Source organism: Camarhynchus parvulus, chromosome 17, assembly GCF_901933205.1.
Source record: "Camarhynchus parvulus chromosome 17, STF_HiC, whole genome shotgun sequence".
Lineage (NCBI taxonomy): Eukaryota > Metazoa > Chordata > Aves > Passeriformes > Thraupidae > Camarhynchus > Camarhynchus parvulus.
In genome coordinates, this window is record NC_044587.1 from 4,102,678 (window position 1) to 4,115,723 (window position 13,046).

The 13,046-nt window shown below is 43.1% G+C and overlaps 1 protein-coding gene across 1 annotated transcript in view; it reads right to left on the reverse strand.

Annotated features, from left to right (window-relative positions):
- CFAP77 (cilia and flagella associated protein 77) overlaps nt 1–13,046 on the reverse strand; it is a 57,460-nt gene that overhangs the window by 38,245 nt on the left and 6,169 nt on the right. The window lies entirely within an intron of this gene.

Here is a 13,046-nt window from a genome sequence, read left to right on the forward strand (position 1 = left end):
TGTTGCCAGTTAATGCTGCAGTGCTGTGTTCACTTTAGGCTGCCTGGTTTGCCTTGTTTCCTGATTTCTGCTCCACCCTTTGGTGTTGGTAAAGGGTTCCTGGGGGAATGCAGGTGCAGGGGATGTTCATGGATGTGCATAACTGATCCTTCTCACAGCTGACACAGGAAACAAGCACGTGTTGAGCTGCTCTGCACAAGGAAGGGCTGTGCTTGTTCTCACAGAGGAGCTGTGGGGGCAATCAGGGGCTGTATTTTCATTTTGGTGACTTTGTAAAAAACATGGCCTGGAGAAGACACATCCAGGATGGCATTCAGGAGCAAGCATCCATGACAAGCTCTGCTTTCAGCTCCATGTGTCACTGTTGATAAGAGAGCCAAACATTGCCACTGGCAAGATCAACACCTGCCCATTCAAACCATCTGATGGGTCTCTTCCACCCTGAGATATTCTATAATTCTGTGACCCTCATGGCTGGGCCTAACTTTTGGCTCAGGGCTTTGACCAGTAAGAGCTGAGTGAGTTAAAATGAAAACACTCTTAATTTTCTAAAAACATGTTGAAAAATGCTTCAAACAAGAGAGGTCATCTTGTTAAAACATTCAAGCTCTTCCTTCCTTCGGCTGTGCAGCCCCACAGCTCCAGACAGCCATGGTGGTCACACCAGACAGCTGCATCCCTGTTTGGGATCCTGCATGGATCCATTGCTCTGCTGAGCAGAGCCTGATGCAGCTGCCTCTCCCATGGACCTTGCTCTGGTAGCTGCATCCCCTATTAACACAGGTAGAAAAATCACCCATGCTCTAATAGCTATTGTAACCCTCCTAAAACTATGACAAAATCTCTCTTCTGACTCCCTACGGCCCAGCCACTCTTTTCTCTTCTTCTACTCCCTGTCTGCAGAGTGAGCTGGCAGGATGAAAGACAGCTGGGAAGGTAGGGAGAGCTGAATGTGGACTAAGAGCTGCCAGAGGAATATGAGAAGAGAATTTTGCCCTATAAGCTTTAATAAGGTGGTGGGTTAAGAGAAATGCAGCTAGGGAGAAAGATGGGGAATGTTCCCTCTCCAAATGGGCACTGCTTCAGTTTGTAAAAGCACCAGGGATTCCCCATGTGGCTTAATTTATTATTTTCCCACTCGTTAAATGCCAAAACAATAAAGCAAAATCTATTGTTAGCTTTAAAATGCAGGTGATTTGCATATGGCTGTGATAGTCCTACTGCTGCCTTCATTTAAACTCAGTAAGCCGAGGTACCTTTAAAAATTATGACTTGTTTTACATTTAATATACTGAACTATGTTAACATAATATTAAGAGGCTGACTTCACAGCTTAATTGCTGCTCACGTAGAAGGCAGCTTTAGCAGCAGCACATTAGTGTGGCAGAGCTGTGCAGCCTGAGATGAGCAGCTGGAGGAGCAGCCTGCACAAAGGGGCTCAGAGCTGCTCCTTCCCTGCCATGGCTCCCCCCAAGAACACCCTGGAAACGCAAAATCATTTTTACTCCCTTGTGTTAGGAGGTATTTGGCTCCCTAATGCAGAGCAGAAGCTGTGCAGGGTAAAATTACACCTGGAGAAAGCAGTGTTAGAAAATCAGGTGGGGTTTTGCCCCATCCAGTGAGGTTTTGCAGAGGGGGAAGGAATTGCACCATTCCCTGGCAGAGCTGGACACAATCTGCTCTTCCAGCCCTGGGTCTCTGAGGTTGCTGCAGAGATTGTGCAGTTCTGCTGTTGGTGCTGTATATTCTCATTTTCTTCCTTCCTTCTTTGACCCTTGGTTGTGTCGGCTGAATGCAAAGAGGGCAGGAATGGGAATGGGAGCCAGGCCCAGCAGACTCTTAACCTCTCCTTGAATGCAGAGACCCTCTGACAATGCTTTGGTCGATACATTTGGCTGAGGCTGCTTGGGAAGGGTGAATTGCTGCAGTTTCCTTCAGTCCCTCTGCATTTTCAGCATCCTGAACCTTAGGCCAGCACTCAACAGCAGGGCATCACCTTTAAGGAGGCAGCTCCTGCAAGTGGCTCACTCGTCCTGGATCCCCAAACCTCCAACAGGAAAGTGCTACCCTCCTTGTACATTGTCAGAAATGTAATTAGGATCCAAATATTGCCCCAGGATGTGCCCAAAATAAGAGGGATCCTGGGCTTGTCAGGGGCTGAAAAGGCATCCAAGCATTATCAGCTGCTCACATCCATGCGTCTCTGACTTCCACACATGGCTCAGATTTTGAGGTCTGGACTCCTTAAAAAATGTGCCTTTTTCTCCTTGAAAAAAAAAGCATCCAGATTGACAGAGATGTACACCAAGTCCTAGCCCTCTATGATTTAAAAGAGCAAAGTTATAGGCCCCTGAAAATTGAGGTTTATAATAGAAGCACTGGCAAACCCTTGACTACAGAGAAGCTACCAGGCGTTGCAACAATAATTGGGAAGGGAGGGAAAAAAAATCACACTGTGTTTTTCAGTGCTTAGCTAAGAAATACAACAAGAGAGTTTATTGCTTGCAAAACACAGCTGCACTGCCTCAAATTGGATGGAAAAACGAACCCTGATAATTTATTACACCCCTAAAGTCACAAGAATGTACCCATAAATTACTTTTTTGGAGGGGGAGGGAAGTGGTACCACTGTAGTCCATTCTGCACAACCTACTTATTAGTATCATAATTTATTATTATTATGCCCTGCTGCAAATAGAGAGGCAGATAAAACTCAAATCTATTAAAACAACCGCTCCACTTTCTCTGAGCCACTGAGGGACACCATTCCAAAGGAAATGAGATAAATTACGAAGACAAATGGATGGGTCTTGCATTAGAGCACGTAGCTTGTATATATGCAAGAGCAGGAGGATAATTCAAGCCAAAAAAAAGAGTCATGTTAAGTTTTACCATTCAGGATTCAACACAGAGGGACTGGGATAACATCAAGTGGTCAATTAAATGTTTCTAATGTATAGATTTTTTTTTCTCCCCCAAGATCCTATGTGTTCACTTGGAATGAATTTGCAAAGCTGAAATAACTGCCCTGCTTCTACTGCAAATGTACCTGGATCAGCATGTATTTAAAAATATGCTTTATCCAGCTATTGTGAGAAAACAGGCACTGTAGTGGAAAGCTTGAAAATTAAATTGATAGTATATATATGTAAAAAAATATATATCCAAGTGGTGCTGATCAATTACAAAGCTGTTTTGAATTTAAGGTTGGTGAAAGATTGTTTTAGATTCCCAGAAAAGCAAAATGGCAGAACCAAAGGTGCCTTTATCAAATTCGCCACGTGGCTCTGCTAATGGGTCAAAAGGAATTTTTGTGCTATTTTTCTTTCTCTTAATTTCTTTCTGGAGCAGGCAGCTGGAGCAGCAGTTTTTAATGCTGCCGTCCCTTTTCATGCCACATGGATGGATTAGCAGAAATTATAATTGTTTTGGGAGGTTATTGCTCAATTTCCCTCTTCAGGACATGGTTACTGCAAAGTCAGGATGGGTTTGGTGCTCTTGGACACAGTCATTGGGGTATAATAGAGCCCTGGTTTTGGAAGTTGCTACTCCAGAATGGATTTGGGTACAAAACTGCCAGGTTTGAGAAAAAAACCTGGCAGCAACCACAGCCAATTTGTGGTTTTCACTTTAATTCTTTTTAAAAATATAGCCACTATGTATGTGATACAAATTCATCTGGATTTCCTAAGTAGTGTTTACTCTTCATATTGATGGTGATACTTGGAGTGAAAGATGAAAGTATATAAAGTTATTTCCTTTCTGAGCTAAAAGGTACATGAAATACACTCATAAAGCTACATTTGACACTGCTCCAGATTTGTGCTTGGACATTTTTGCTCCTGCGACTTTATCTAATTTTTTATGCAAGATCATGAGGGTAGAGAAGGCAGGAATTTGTTCCACCTTCATTTGAGTGTCAGTCGGCAAATCCAACAAGTGTAGCTTTTTCTTTCTGGCCCTTTGTTCAGATCCAAGGCATCAAAATTCCCAGGGAAAGCTGAATTTCCACTCTTGAAATAGCATGCTATTTCCTTCAGCTGTGGCATCTGCCTCTAGCAAAGTGCAGGGCCACTACTTGGGTTCTTTTGTCAGTTTTTCCTCCCACTTTTGCCCTTTCCACAGGGAAATGTTCCATCTGCACGGCCTGGTAGTTTCTAATATTCAGTTTGGTAGCTGGTCACCTTCCTCCTGAGGTTCTGGCACTGCCCATTTACAAGCAGGTTACTGTTAAAGCCAAGTTTCCAAGCCACTATTCCCTCTCCAAAAGGGAAGAGGGTGATAGGAGCCTAAGCAGAGCAGGGGTAGTGAAATTTTAAAGTATTATGACACACATACATTTAAGATTACATCACATGTAAGGGAACAAGCACATATGATTGCAATATTATATGACAAATACAGGTCCTACAACGTTAAATTTAGTGCCTTGTGATTGATGATCCTTTGTTTCCAGCTTTTCCTCTCTGTATATATTATTTCTGTAGGATAAGCATCTTACCAGCTGGAAGAAACATACAACTTTTTTATTATCTAGCATGTAATTTCTGTTTGATTCACAGCTAATAAATAGGTCATCTTGTACTTTTGAAATGCCAACATGCAGTAATTCAGTGAAATAGAGACTCTACATTAAAAAGCTGTCAACCCCAGTGCAATTTTCCTGCACCCTACGCTCTGGAAAGATACCTTGTCACTCATGGTTCAGCTCTGTTTTCCTGAAATATCTCTTCTTCTGCATAAATAATGAATATAGTTGCATGAAAATATCTGGCACAATGTCTGTTCTTCCTCCCACTCTAAGGAGCTGCAGTACAGCCTCTGTATTTATTGGTTGATCTTCCCAACAAATCTTGCTGAAATCACAGGGGTGGTAATAGCGTGGCCCCTTCCCAGGTGTTCTCTGTGCTAAACCCATCCTGCCCTCCTGCCTCAAGGCAGGCAAGTGCTGCCTTCAAAAAACACTTTGCTGTTTAATTCTTCTCAAAATTTAAAGGCTACAACGACACAGAGTAATTTAAAACACTTATTTGCTTTCAAGCTCTTTCCATTTCTAATGTGTCACGCAGGTCTCGCACAGGAAAATATCAGCCAGAAGCAGATCCCAATTAGGAGTTTTTAAAATTAATTCAATTCTTTTAAAAAGCTTGCTATAAATCCCACCAGATTACTAAGCCTGTCTTCTAATTCATATGATCTGAAACACACAATTTACTGGTTTTTATGGCTTTCTGCTGGTAGCTCATTAGAGGAGACACAAGGATGGCAAAAGCTGCTTCTGAGGCTCTGATTTCCACCACAAACATTGAAACTGGGCTGCCCTGTTTGCTCATTAAAGGAACCCTCCAATTTTCTATTCTGATCTGTAAAATCATGGTGCATCCAAGGGACCTCACTTCCTGAGACAGTTTCCAGATGCAATGCAGGAAAATCTCTGCAGTGCTGATCTCCCAATCCCAGGGTATTTGTAACCCACCCCCACAGCACACAGACAAAAATCTGAAGCCAAAGATTGAATCCTGCAGGTGTTGCTCACATGAATGCTTTCCCCTGATCCCCAGCTCGATAACGTGATGTGAGGCAGGGGCAATGCTGTTTGAAACTGGATCAGCTCAAACCATGAAAAATTTGGCAGTGCCTTTTGTGGGTTTGAATCGACAGAAAGTTGGAACTTGCAGAACGTCAACCCTTGAAAATGGGGAAAGCAGGGTGTGCTAAACCCCTGGGAGCCAGGTTTTACAGAGGATAAAGCTGCTGAATCCTCACAGTGAGGTCCAAAAGTAATTTAAATCTCTTCCCCTCTCCCCCTGCTCCCAATTTCCCCATCCCAGTTGTTGTGAGATGCATCAGCTGAGAAGGAAAGTTGGAAAGTGACACTAATAAGGAGGGCTCAGACGCACTAAGAGTATTAAAAGGTTAGGTCATGGTGTGTTCTATTAAATAGAATATTAATTGAATTCTTGACATCTGAGGTGAACTGTGACATGCTCATGGGATAAATATTGCATTTAACAGAGCATCATGACCTAAAGCTGTAAATACTATTGAGCATCAGTGCCAATCCTTCACAATAGATCTTAGCCCCAGTCCTCAGGGTACGAATGCTCCCTTGGAGCTTTGGAAGCCTGAGCTTTAAACCAGCTTTCACATTTCTTCTTTCTGGTCTCAGTTAAGTCTGAAATTGCTTCTTCCATCTCAAGGCTACACTCTGCCTCAGAGCTGTGGCTACAGACTCCTAATATAAAGCTAGACCTGGATGTTTCAAATGCCACGTGCTACACGGTGTAAGAAAGGTTGAAAGAATATTTCTCCATTTCCACCCCCACACTATAAAGAAGATTAAAACATTACAAAGACCAATTAAAAATAGGGAATCTCACGGCAACATTTTCATTAACCCTCCCTGGTTCTTCTTTCTGTCTCATTAGTCATCACAGGGAGAGGAAGGATCATTTTAATTAGCAGCATTGTAAAGCTTTATTTAAGGCAACTGCCCCTCCTGCTGCTCTCTGGATTACCCTGACGGCTTATAAATACAATACCAAATCATTACCAGCCAAAAACAACGCTGCTGAAGGGCTTGGAAGAAAGAAGATCCACTATGGTCAATGTTTAGGGCTCTTTAACAATGTCCTTTCTCCTTATTCAGGCATAATTCAAGCGTAATATTGGGCTTTACAAAACAACTCAATATCCTCTTACAGCAAAGTCCTTTCTAGTTGAGGATACCATGTGTTCAACTCTCTTCCCCTTTGTTTTCAGGGCAGGGAAAGCACAGAACCACATCTGATAGGATAGACATGGTAGATACGATCACAGCTTTTCCAGCATCCCAATTTAGAATTACTTGTTAAATTCCTAAATTAAAGGGACTGTGGGATGCTGGCAGCCTTGCAGGAGGGGGGTGAGCAAAGAGACCCCAGCTAGAGGAGGCTGGGGGAGTGTTTTATAAAAGGGGATTTTGAGAGTTTAGGAGGAAAACAAAGCAAGAGCCCACATTTAATGGAAAGGAAATTGCTTTTTCCAGTTATCGCTTGCTGAATTTCACATTTTTGTAGAAATTACCCCAATGGGTCTGCTCTTTAAGAAACCCTCATCCAGCATTTCCAGCCAGCAGTTTGCACAGCTGGGAGTGCAGTCCAGGGTGCATGTCCAGAAGAGCTCATTTGTTCTCCCCCACACCCACAGAGGTGTGAGTGACCCCACTGCAATGCCCAGGTTTATTTTCAAACAAGCTGGAGCCACCACATTGCAGTCAGGGATTTGATGCAGCCCAAGATCTCACACACAGGAAAACATCACATTTCTTAAGATGTGAGCTGCACAAAATGTCCTCCTCCACGACTCTGTTAGGGTTATTAGGATTCCATTAGGATTATTAGGATTCACCATTTAGCTCCGTGGCCTACTTTCCCTGACCTGAATATTTAACTGTGGATTCTTCATTACACCTGGGTCCTGCAACCTCTAATTGTTCATCACTGTCCAGCCAAGGCAGCTCAGTCTTTCCCTTGGAACACCCCATTAGCTACACGTGGGAGTTTCAGTGCTGGGAGTACTCTGTGGTGGAGTATTTATGGTGGGGTCACAGTCAGGATTTGATTTTTCAAAGTCAGAGCTTCACATAGCTGAGTTTAGTTGAAATTCAAGGTACTTTTGAGGTACTTTCTTTGCCGTGGGTACCAGCAGAGTAAAGTTAATACCCTTTTGCATTAAGGTGTTTCAACCACCAAATTCTTCCACTTTATTGCTTGACATGACAAAAAGAAAATCAGACCAGATGACAAAAAGTGTTTAACACTGAAGTGTGAAAGCACAAAGTGCAGTTCATCTGCCCTGAAAACAAACTCACCCTGACTTCAGCTGAGCACAATGTGGAGATAATACTGGCTTCTTCAAAAGCCATGTCTCTTCCTTCACAAAGGTTTAGAAATTATTCTGAGTGCTTGATGTTACCTATGTGAACTATTTTAAGTAATAACCAAAAGGGAGACAGTAATGATGTATCCCTGAATGATTAATGCCTTGCTGTATGGAGTTTATTTCATATTAAGGTCTGGATCTGTGGAGGCTTGCAGGGACTGGTGATCTCTTTTATTGAAGTAACTGCTACATGTCAGACTGTCACAAATACACATTAAAATACTTTAAAAAAGAGGAGGGAGGGAACATCAAAGTTCCAGGTTGGGACTGACCAGAGCCTCAGCCAGGCTGAGCAGTCACTCCTGAGCTCCTGTCACCAAAACTCATCTCCCAACCTGGGGGAGCCCTGCAGAGGCCAGAGCACTGCCAGGAGAGCTGCAGCTCCAAGGGATCTCAGCCTCCAGAGATCACAGATGCTAAACTCACTTAAAACCAGACAGTGAAAAATAGTCAGAGTAGCGACGATTGTAAAAGTTTATATAGGAGTTGCTTTGTTTTCTATTTATAGCTGCACTGTATTTTTCTTGTAATACATTTTTTATGACTTATAAGGCCTAGTTATTTATTCTCCTGAAGCCAAATACTTTCTCTACCCTGATGATGCAAGGGACTGAGCTCTGTGGGAATGGCTGGATCTGCTCCCTGCACTGGCCCCAGGCTGGGGGGACCCTGCCTGGCCCTGGGGACCCCCAGAGCACCCAAGGCACCCCCAGCTCCCCACTGCCTTTCTGCACTGGGAATGCCTGTGGAGAGCCCTCCCTGGGCCAGAATATTTTCAAAATGCTGATTATTCTATCTGCACACAAGGGAGTCTAATTTTATGGTTATTTTGCTTTACATTTCTTAATCCAAAATTCACTTTAATTTAAAAACAAAACAACCCCCAAACCTGCACTGCTTCACAGGCAGTGGTCCCTTCCATCTGGGTGTTGAAAAGTTGAATATGAACAACAGACCAAAAAAAGCAGAAGATGAGACACTTTGAAATGGCAGCTTTTAGCACAAAATATAATTAATCTGCAAAACCAGCATCCATCCGTAAGCACAAATGCTGATTGCCTCATGATGAGTCTAACCAGAATGGTATTAACTCTACTGTTCTTTCTAAATTGTTATATACCCAATATTTTCTTCTGACTCTTCTTCATATTAGATTAATAACTATGTAATCACTTCATTAGTTTATTTAGATTATGTTATTTTAGGAAATTATTGTTTAGATCAGCCTTGTCCTTCCCATCTCTCCGTGCCATCCCAGAATTAAGTGATATCTGAGGAAACCAATTAATTGCAGCTCAACCACTGTAATGGGGTCTGTTCTGCAGTGTGGCAATGTCTAATGGAGTTTTAATTTCCCCTTGGTGAGTCAACATTTGCTTAAAGAGAGAAAACTCTTAGAGCAAAACACTGCCTGAAACACACACAGCTCCTTTCATGTCTGTGGGGCTGAACATTTTGGGGCTGCTGCTGCTTTTTTGGGGGGTAAACTTCACAGAGAAAAAACTCTTAGAGCAAAACACTGCCTGAAATTTGAACAGCTCCTTCCACGCCTGTGAGGCTGAACATTTTGGGGCTGCTGTTGTGTTTTTGGGGGGTAAAATTCACAGAGAAAACTCTTAGAGCGAAACACTGCCTGAAACACACACAGCTCCTTCCACATGTATGAGGCTGAACATTTTGGGGCTGCTGCTGCTTTTTTGGGGGGTAAAATTCCCAGAGGGGCAAAGCTGGAGCACCAAAGAGCATCAATTCCCAGCAGGGGCTGAGGACATGGAAGACATTCAGCCCAAACCCACGCAGCTCTCAGGCTGCACCTCCCAACCCTGCAGGGTCCTGGGGGCTAAAATGGATTTGTCACCCAGTGAAGCTTTGACAGCCCTTTTTAATGCATGGTGCTCCTCAGGCAATATCCATTTAAGTGTCCTGGGCCCTCACTCTGCAGTGGCACAGCCAGTCCTGGCCGTGGAGCAGAAGCCCTTTGTGCTGGGGGCTGTCAGACACCAGCCCTCATCCCCAAGGAACCTGCTGTGACACACATGGGACAGCACCATTTACCATGAGATTTTTCCAGTAATTGTTCAGACTATTTAGTACTGCCAGAAGTTACATTTGGGATTCTGGGTGGAGGCAAAGCACCTTAAAATGCCCCTGGACCCTCCCTCTCTCAGGCCCTGAGCCCCTTCCCAAACTCCAGTGTTGATTTGCTTGGCAAAAGCTGACAAACCTCTAAAGTCAGCCTGGTCTGCCTTCCCCAGTTATCTGAGAGCTTAAAAGGTTTGAAACAAAGCTACATTATGATGCAACCAAATTCAGCAGCATCTGATTAACAAAAAGGAGGCCACAGCTACCTGACAGCAGCTGGTGGTTATTTTTTATTTCTAAAACAAACTGATGGCCTCAAACATTCATACATGTTTGGGGTTTTTTTGTTTGTTTGTTTAAATGTCTCATTTCCTGGTTTGTTTTTCCTCCTGCATCGTGCAGGGAAATAAAGTTTTGCAATTCTTCTTCTCATAATAAGTCTGTCCAAAAATGATGTCGCTCGTTGTGTTGAAAGATGGTTTCATTTTCTACTCAAAATTGGTATGAAAAATTTGCCTTGCCAAATGAACATTGTATACTGAAGTTGTCAAATCCTCTCTCCTGACACAAATAAAAGATAACATTGGGTGGCAGCATGTAAAACAGCACTGACAAGACAGCTGGGATGGAAGCAAAGAAATGCATATTTTTCTCTTTCTCTCTTCCAGAGCAGGGAATGGGAAAGATCCAGGTGAGCGAATGCTGGCGTGTTACAACCAAAAATACATCATCTAAAGACTTAACAAGCCATTTCCAGGCAGCTTCTGAGATGAACATAAGCGGTTCCATTTCTGATTAGCAAAATCATGACAAAAGCATCAACTTTTTTCCAAACAGCCAAGAAAGCTGCTAAGTAGGAAGAGTGGCTGAGTAAAAGGAGTATTCAGTTAAAAGTTCACAACTCTGCTGTGCAGGCTGGAAGGACTATTCCTAGCACTGCAGAAAATTATTCCAAGTATATTTAAAAATAAATAAGGTAATGATAACACTTTCATTAGATCTGCAGTCTCTCCATGTAAGTGAATTGTTTTTTCCTATTAAAATCGTTGATTGAAGGCTGTTAGCTATTTATCAACCCCAAAATTACATTTCTCCTCTCCTCTTAAAAATCACAACAACTGCATAGTTAGTAACAAGAAAAGACTCCTAAAACTGCAGTTTTGGGGTGGGGGGGAGCAGGAATACAAGCATGAAACACAGATTGCACCTTCAAATCCCCCATGGCATCACGCTTCTTTGTTCTGCTAAGAAAAATTAACCTCAATCTCGGCTCAAGGTCCCCCGATTGATTATCATAGTCATTTAAATACTGTAATCTCATTTTCAGCATCAGGGAAAGGGAGCGAAAAGAAGAAAAAGAGAAAGAGGTGGGGAAGCGAGGGGGAGAGAAAGAGAAAACAGAATAAATTATCTGACAAAAGGAAAAAGGCCCTTTCTGCTTACGGAGCCTATTTCAGATCCTTCCACTTGATTGGAAAAGTTGATGAAGTTTAAATGAAGCAGAATTAGAGGCTCAGGCCACTGAGTATTGACAGGGGCCCATGGAAGAATGTGCAATTCAATAGGGCTGATTTCTGTGGAAAGCAGGGGAAAGGCCTAAATGGTATAATCTTCAATCAAATCTAACATCGACACTGACAAGGCAGGGTAATGAGATAGGCCAGATCAGGCATGTTGGTTAAAGAAATTAATCCCTCTCGCTGCACCAAGAGTTCAGCTTTGATGCCTATTGTACAGAGCCCTGTCCCAGCCTATCTAAATGCTAACTAACTGCCCGTGTGAGCTGGGACTGTGCTTTTCAGGGCTGGGGCTAAGCTGGGAACAATTTTAGCTGCCTGATTTTGGTGGCAGAGGTGGGATGGCATCGGGAGCAGAGCCGGGATGACAAATGCAGCGGCTCCCCGTGCAGGGAAAGTTGCATTTGTGGTTGTCTAAAGGCTTTAACACACTGTAATACGTGGTAATTAATGGAGTTACAGTCCTGACCAGCCCACTGGAATCCCCTGGGAGCCACCAGGAGGGTGATGGAGACAGCAAATGTAAGTCGGGAAGTTGAAAAGCTGCAAACAAAGGGGCTCTTCTACCTGGGCGAGCAAGCCAAAGCTCCTGATTAAAACCAGTGTTATTTTTCAGGCTGGTTTGCTCTTTATGGAGCAATGCAAGGTTCACTGTGTTTGCTTTGAGGGTTTTTATCCCCCCAGCCTGGGAGTTACGCTATTATTTTTAATCAGGTTTCACTTGTAAGATTTTTAGGCACAAACCTCGTGTTGGTTTGCTTAAACAAATCAAACTAGAGATATTTCCCTTGATATTGAAGTTTTCTTAAAGGCTGTTGCTGGAAATCTAGTAGTAGATCCCACTTGCATTTATCTTTGCTACTTCAAATAAATGTGAGTGGGAAAGTCAGTGTAATTCATTTTATAAAGTACAAATGGTTAAAAAAGAAAATATTCTAAGAAATGCAGGTTCTGTCTAATCTGTACAATGTGAGCAGCCAAGCAAGAACAAAACAATCCCTGCAAGATGACAAAAGCTTCTGAAATCCAATAATTAGGCATAAGAGCATCTCTAAGAATTTGCATGGAAAGCAATCTGCCCTTGGGGAAAGCGTGGCTAAAAACTCCCAAAAATCAGGAACTGAAAACGCTGGTCAGGAACTGACAACATGCTCTCTTTGCTCTACGTTCTGCACTCAAAAAGAGGAGAATGATTGTGCGAAATGTTTAAAAATAAAGAGTTTTTCACCTTTTCCTTGGGCAGCCACTGACTGTTTGCCTACCCAACACTCTCCTGTCCAGCACTGTCCTCACTGAGCCCCCTCCAGCTTTTCCTCTGTGCTCAGGGCACTTTGTGATGCCTCTTCCAGAGAAGGAGAATTTTAGTTGGTGTTGGAGTGAGAAGCTGAGGTTGGAGAGGAAAGAGGGCAGAGATATTCCTGCGCTGTTACAAGTTTTAGCTGCTCTCAGCCTGCTGGGTTTGCTGTCCCCAGAGCAGAGTTGGTGGGTTAAGGACACTCCAGTGGGATTTGGGATATCCCTGAC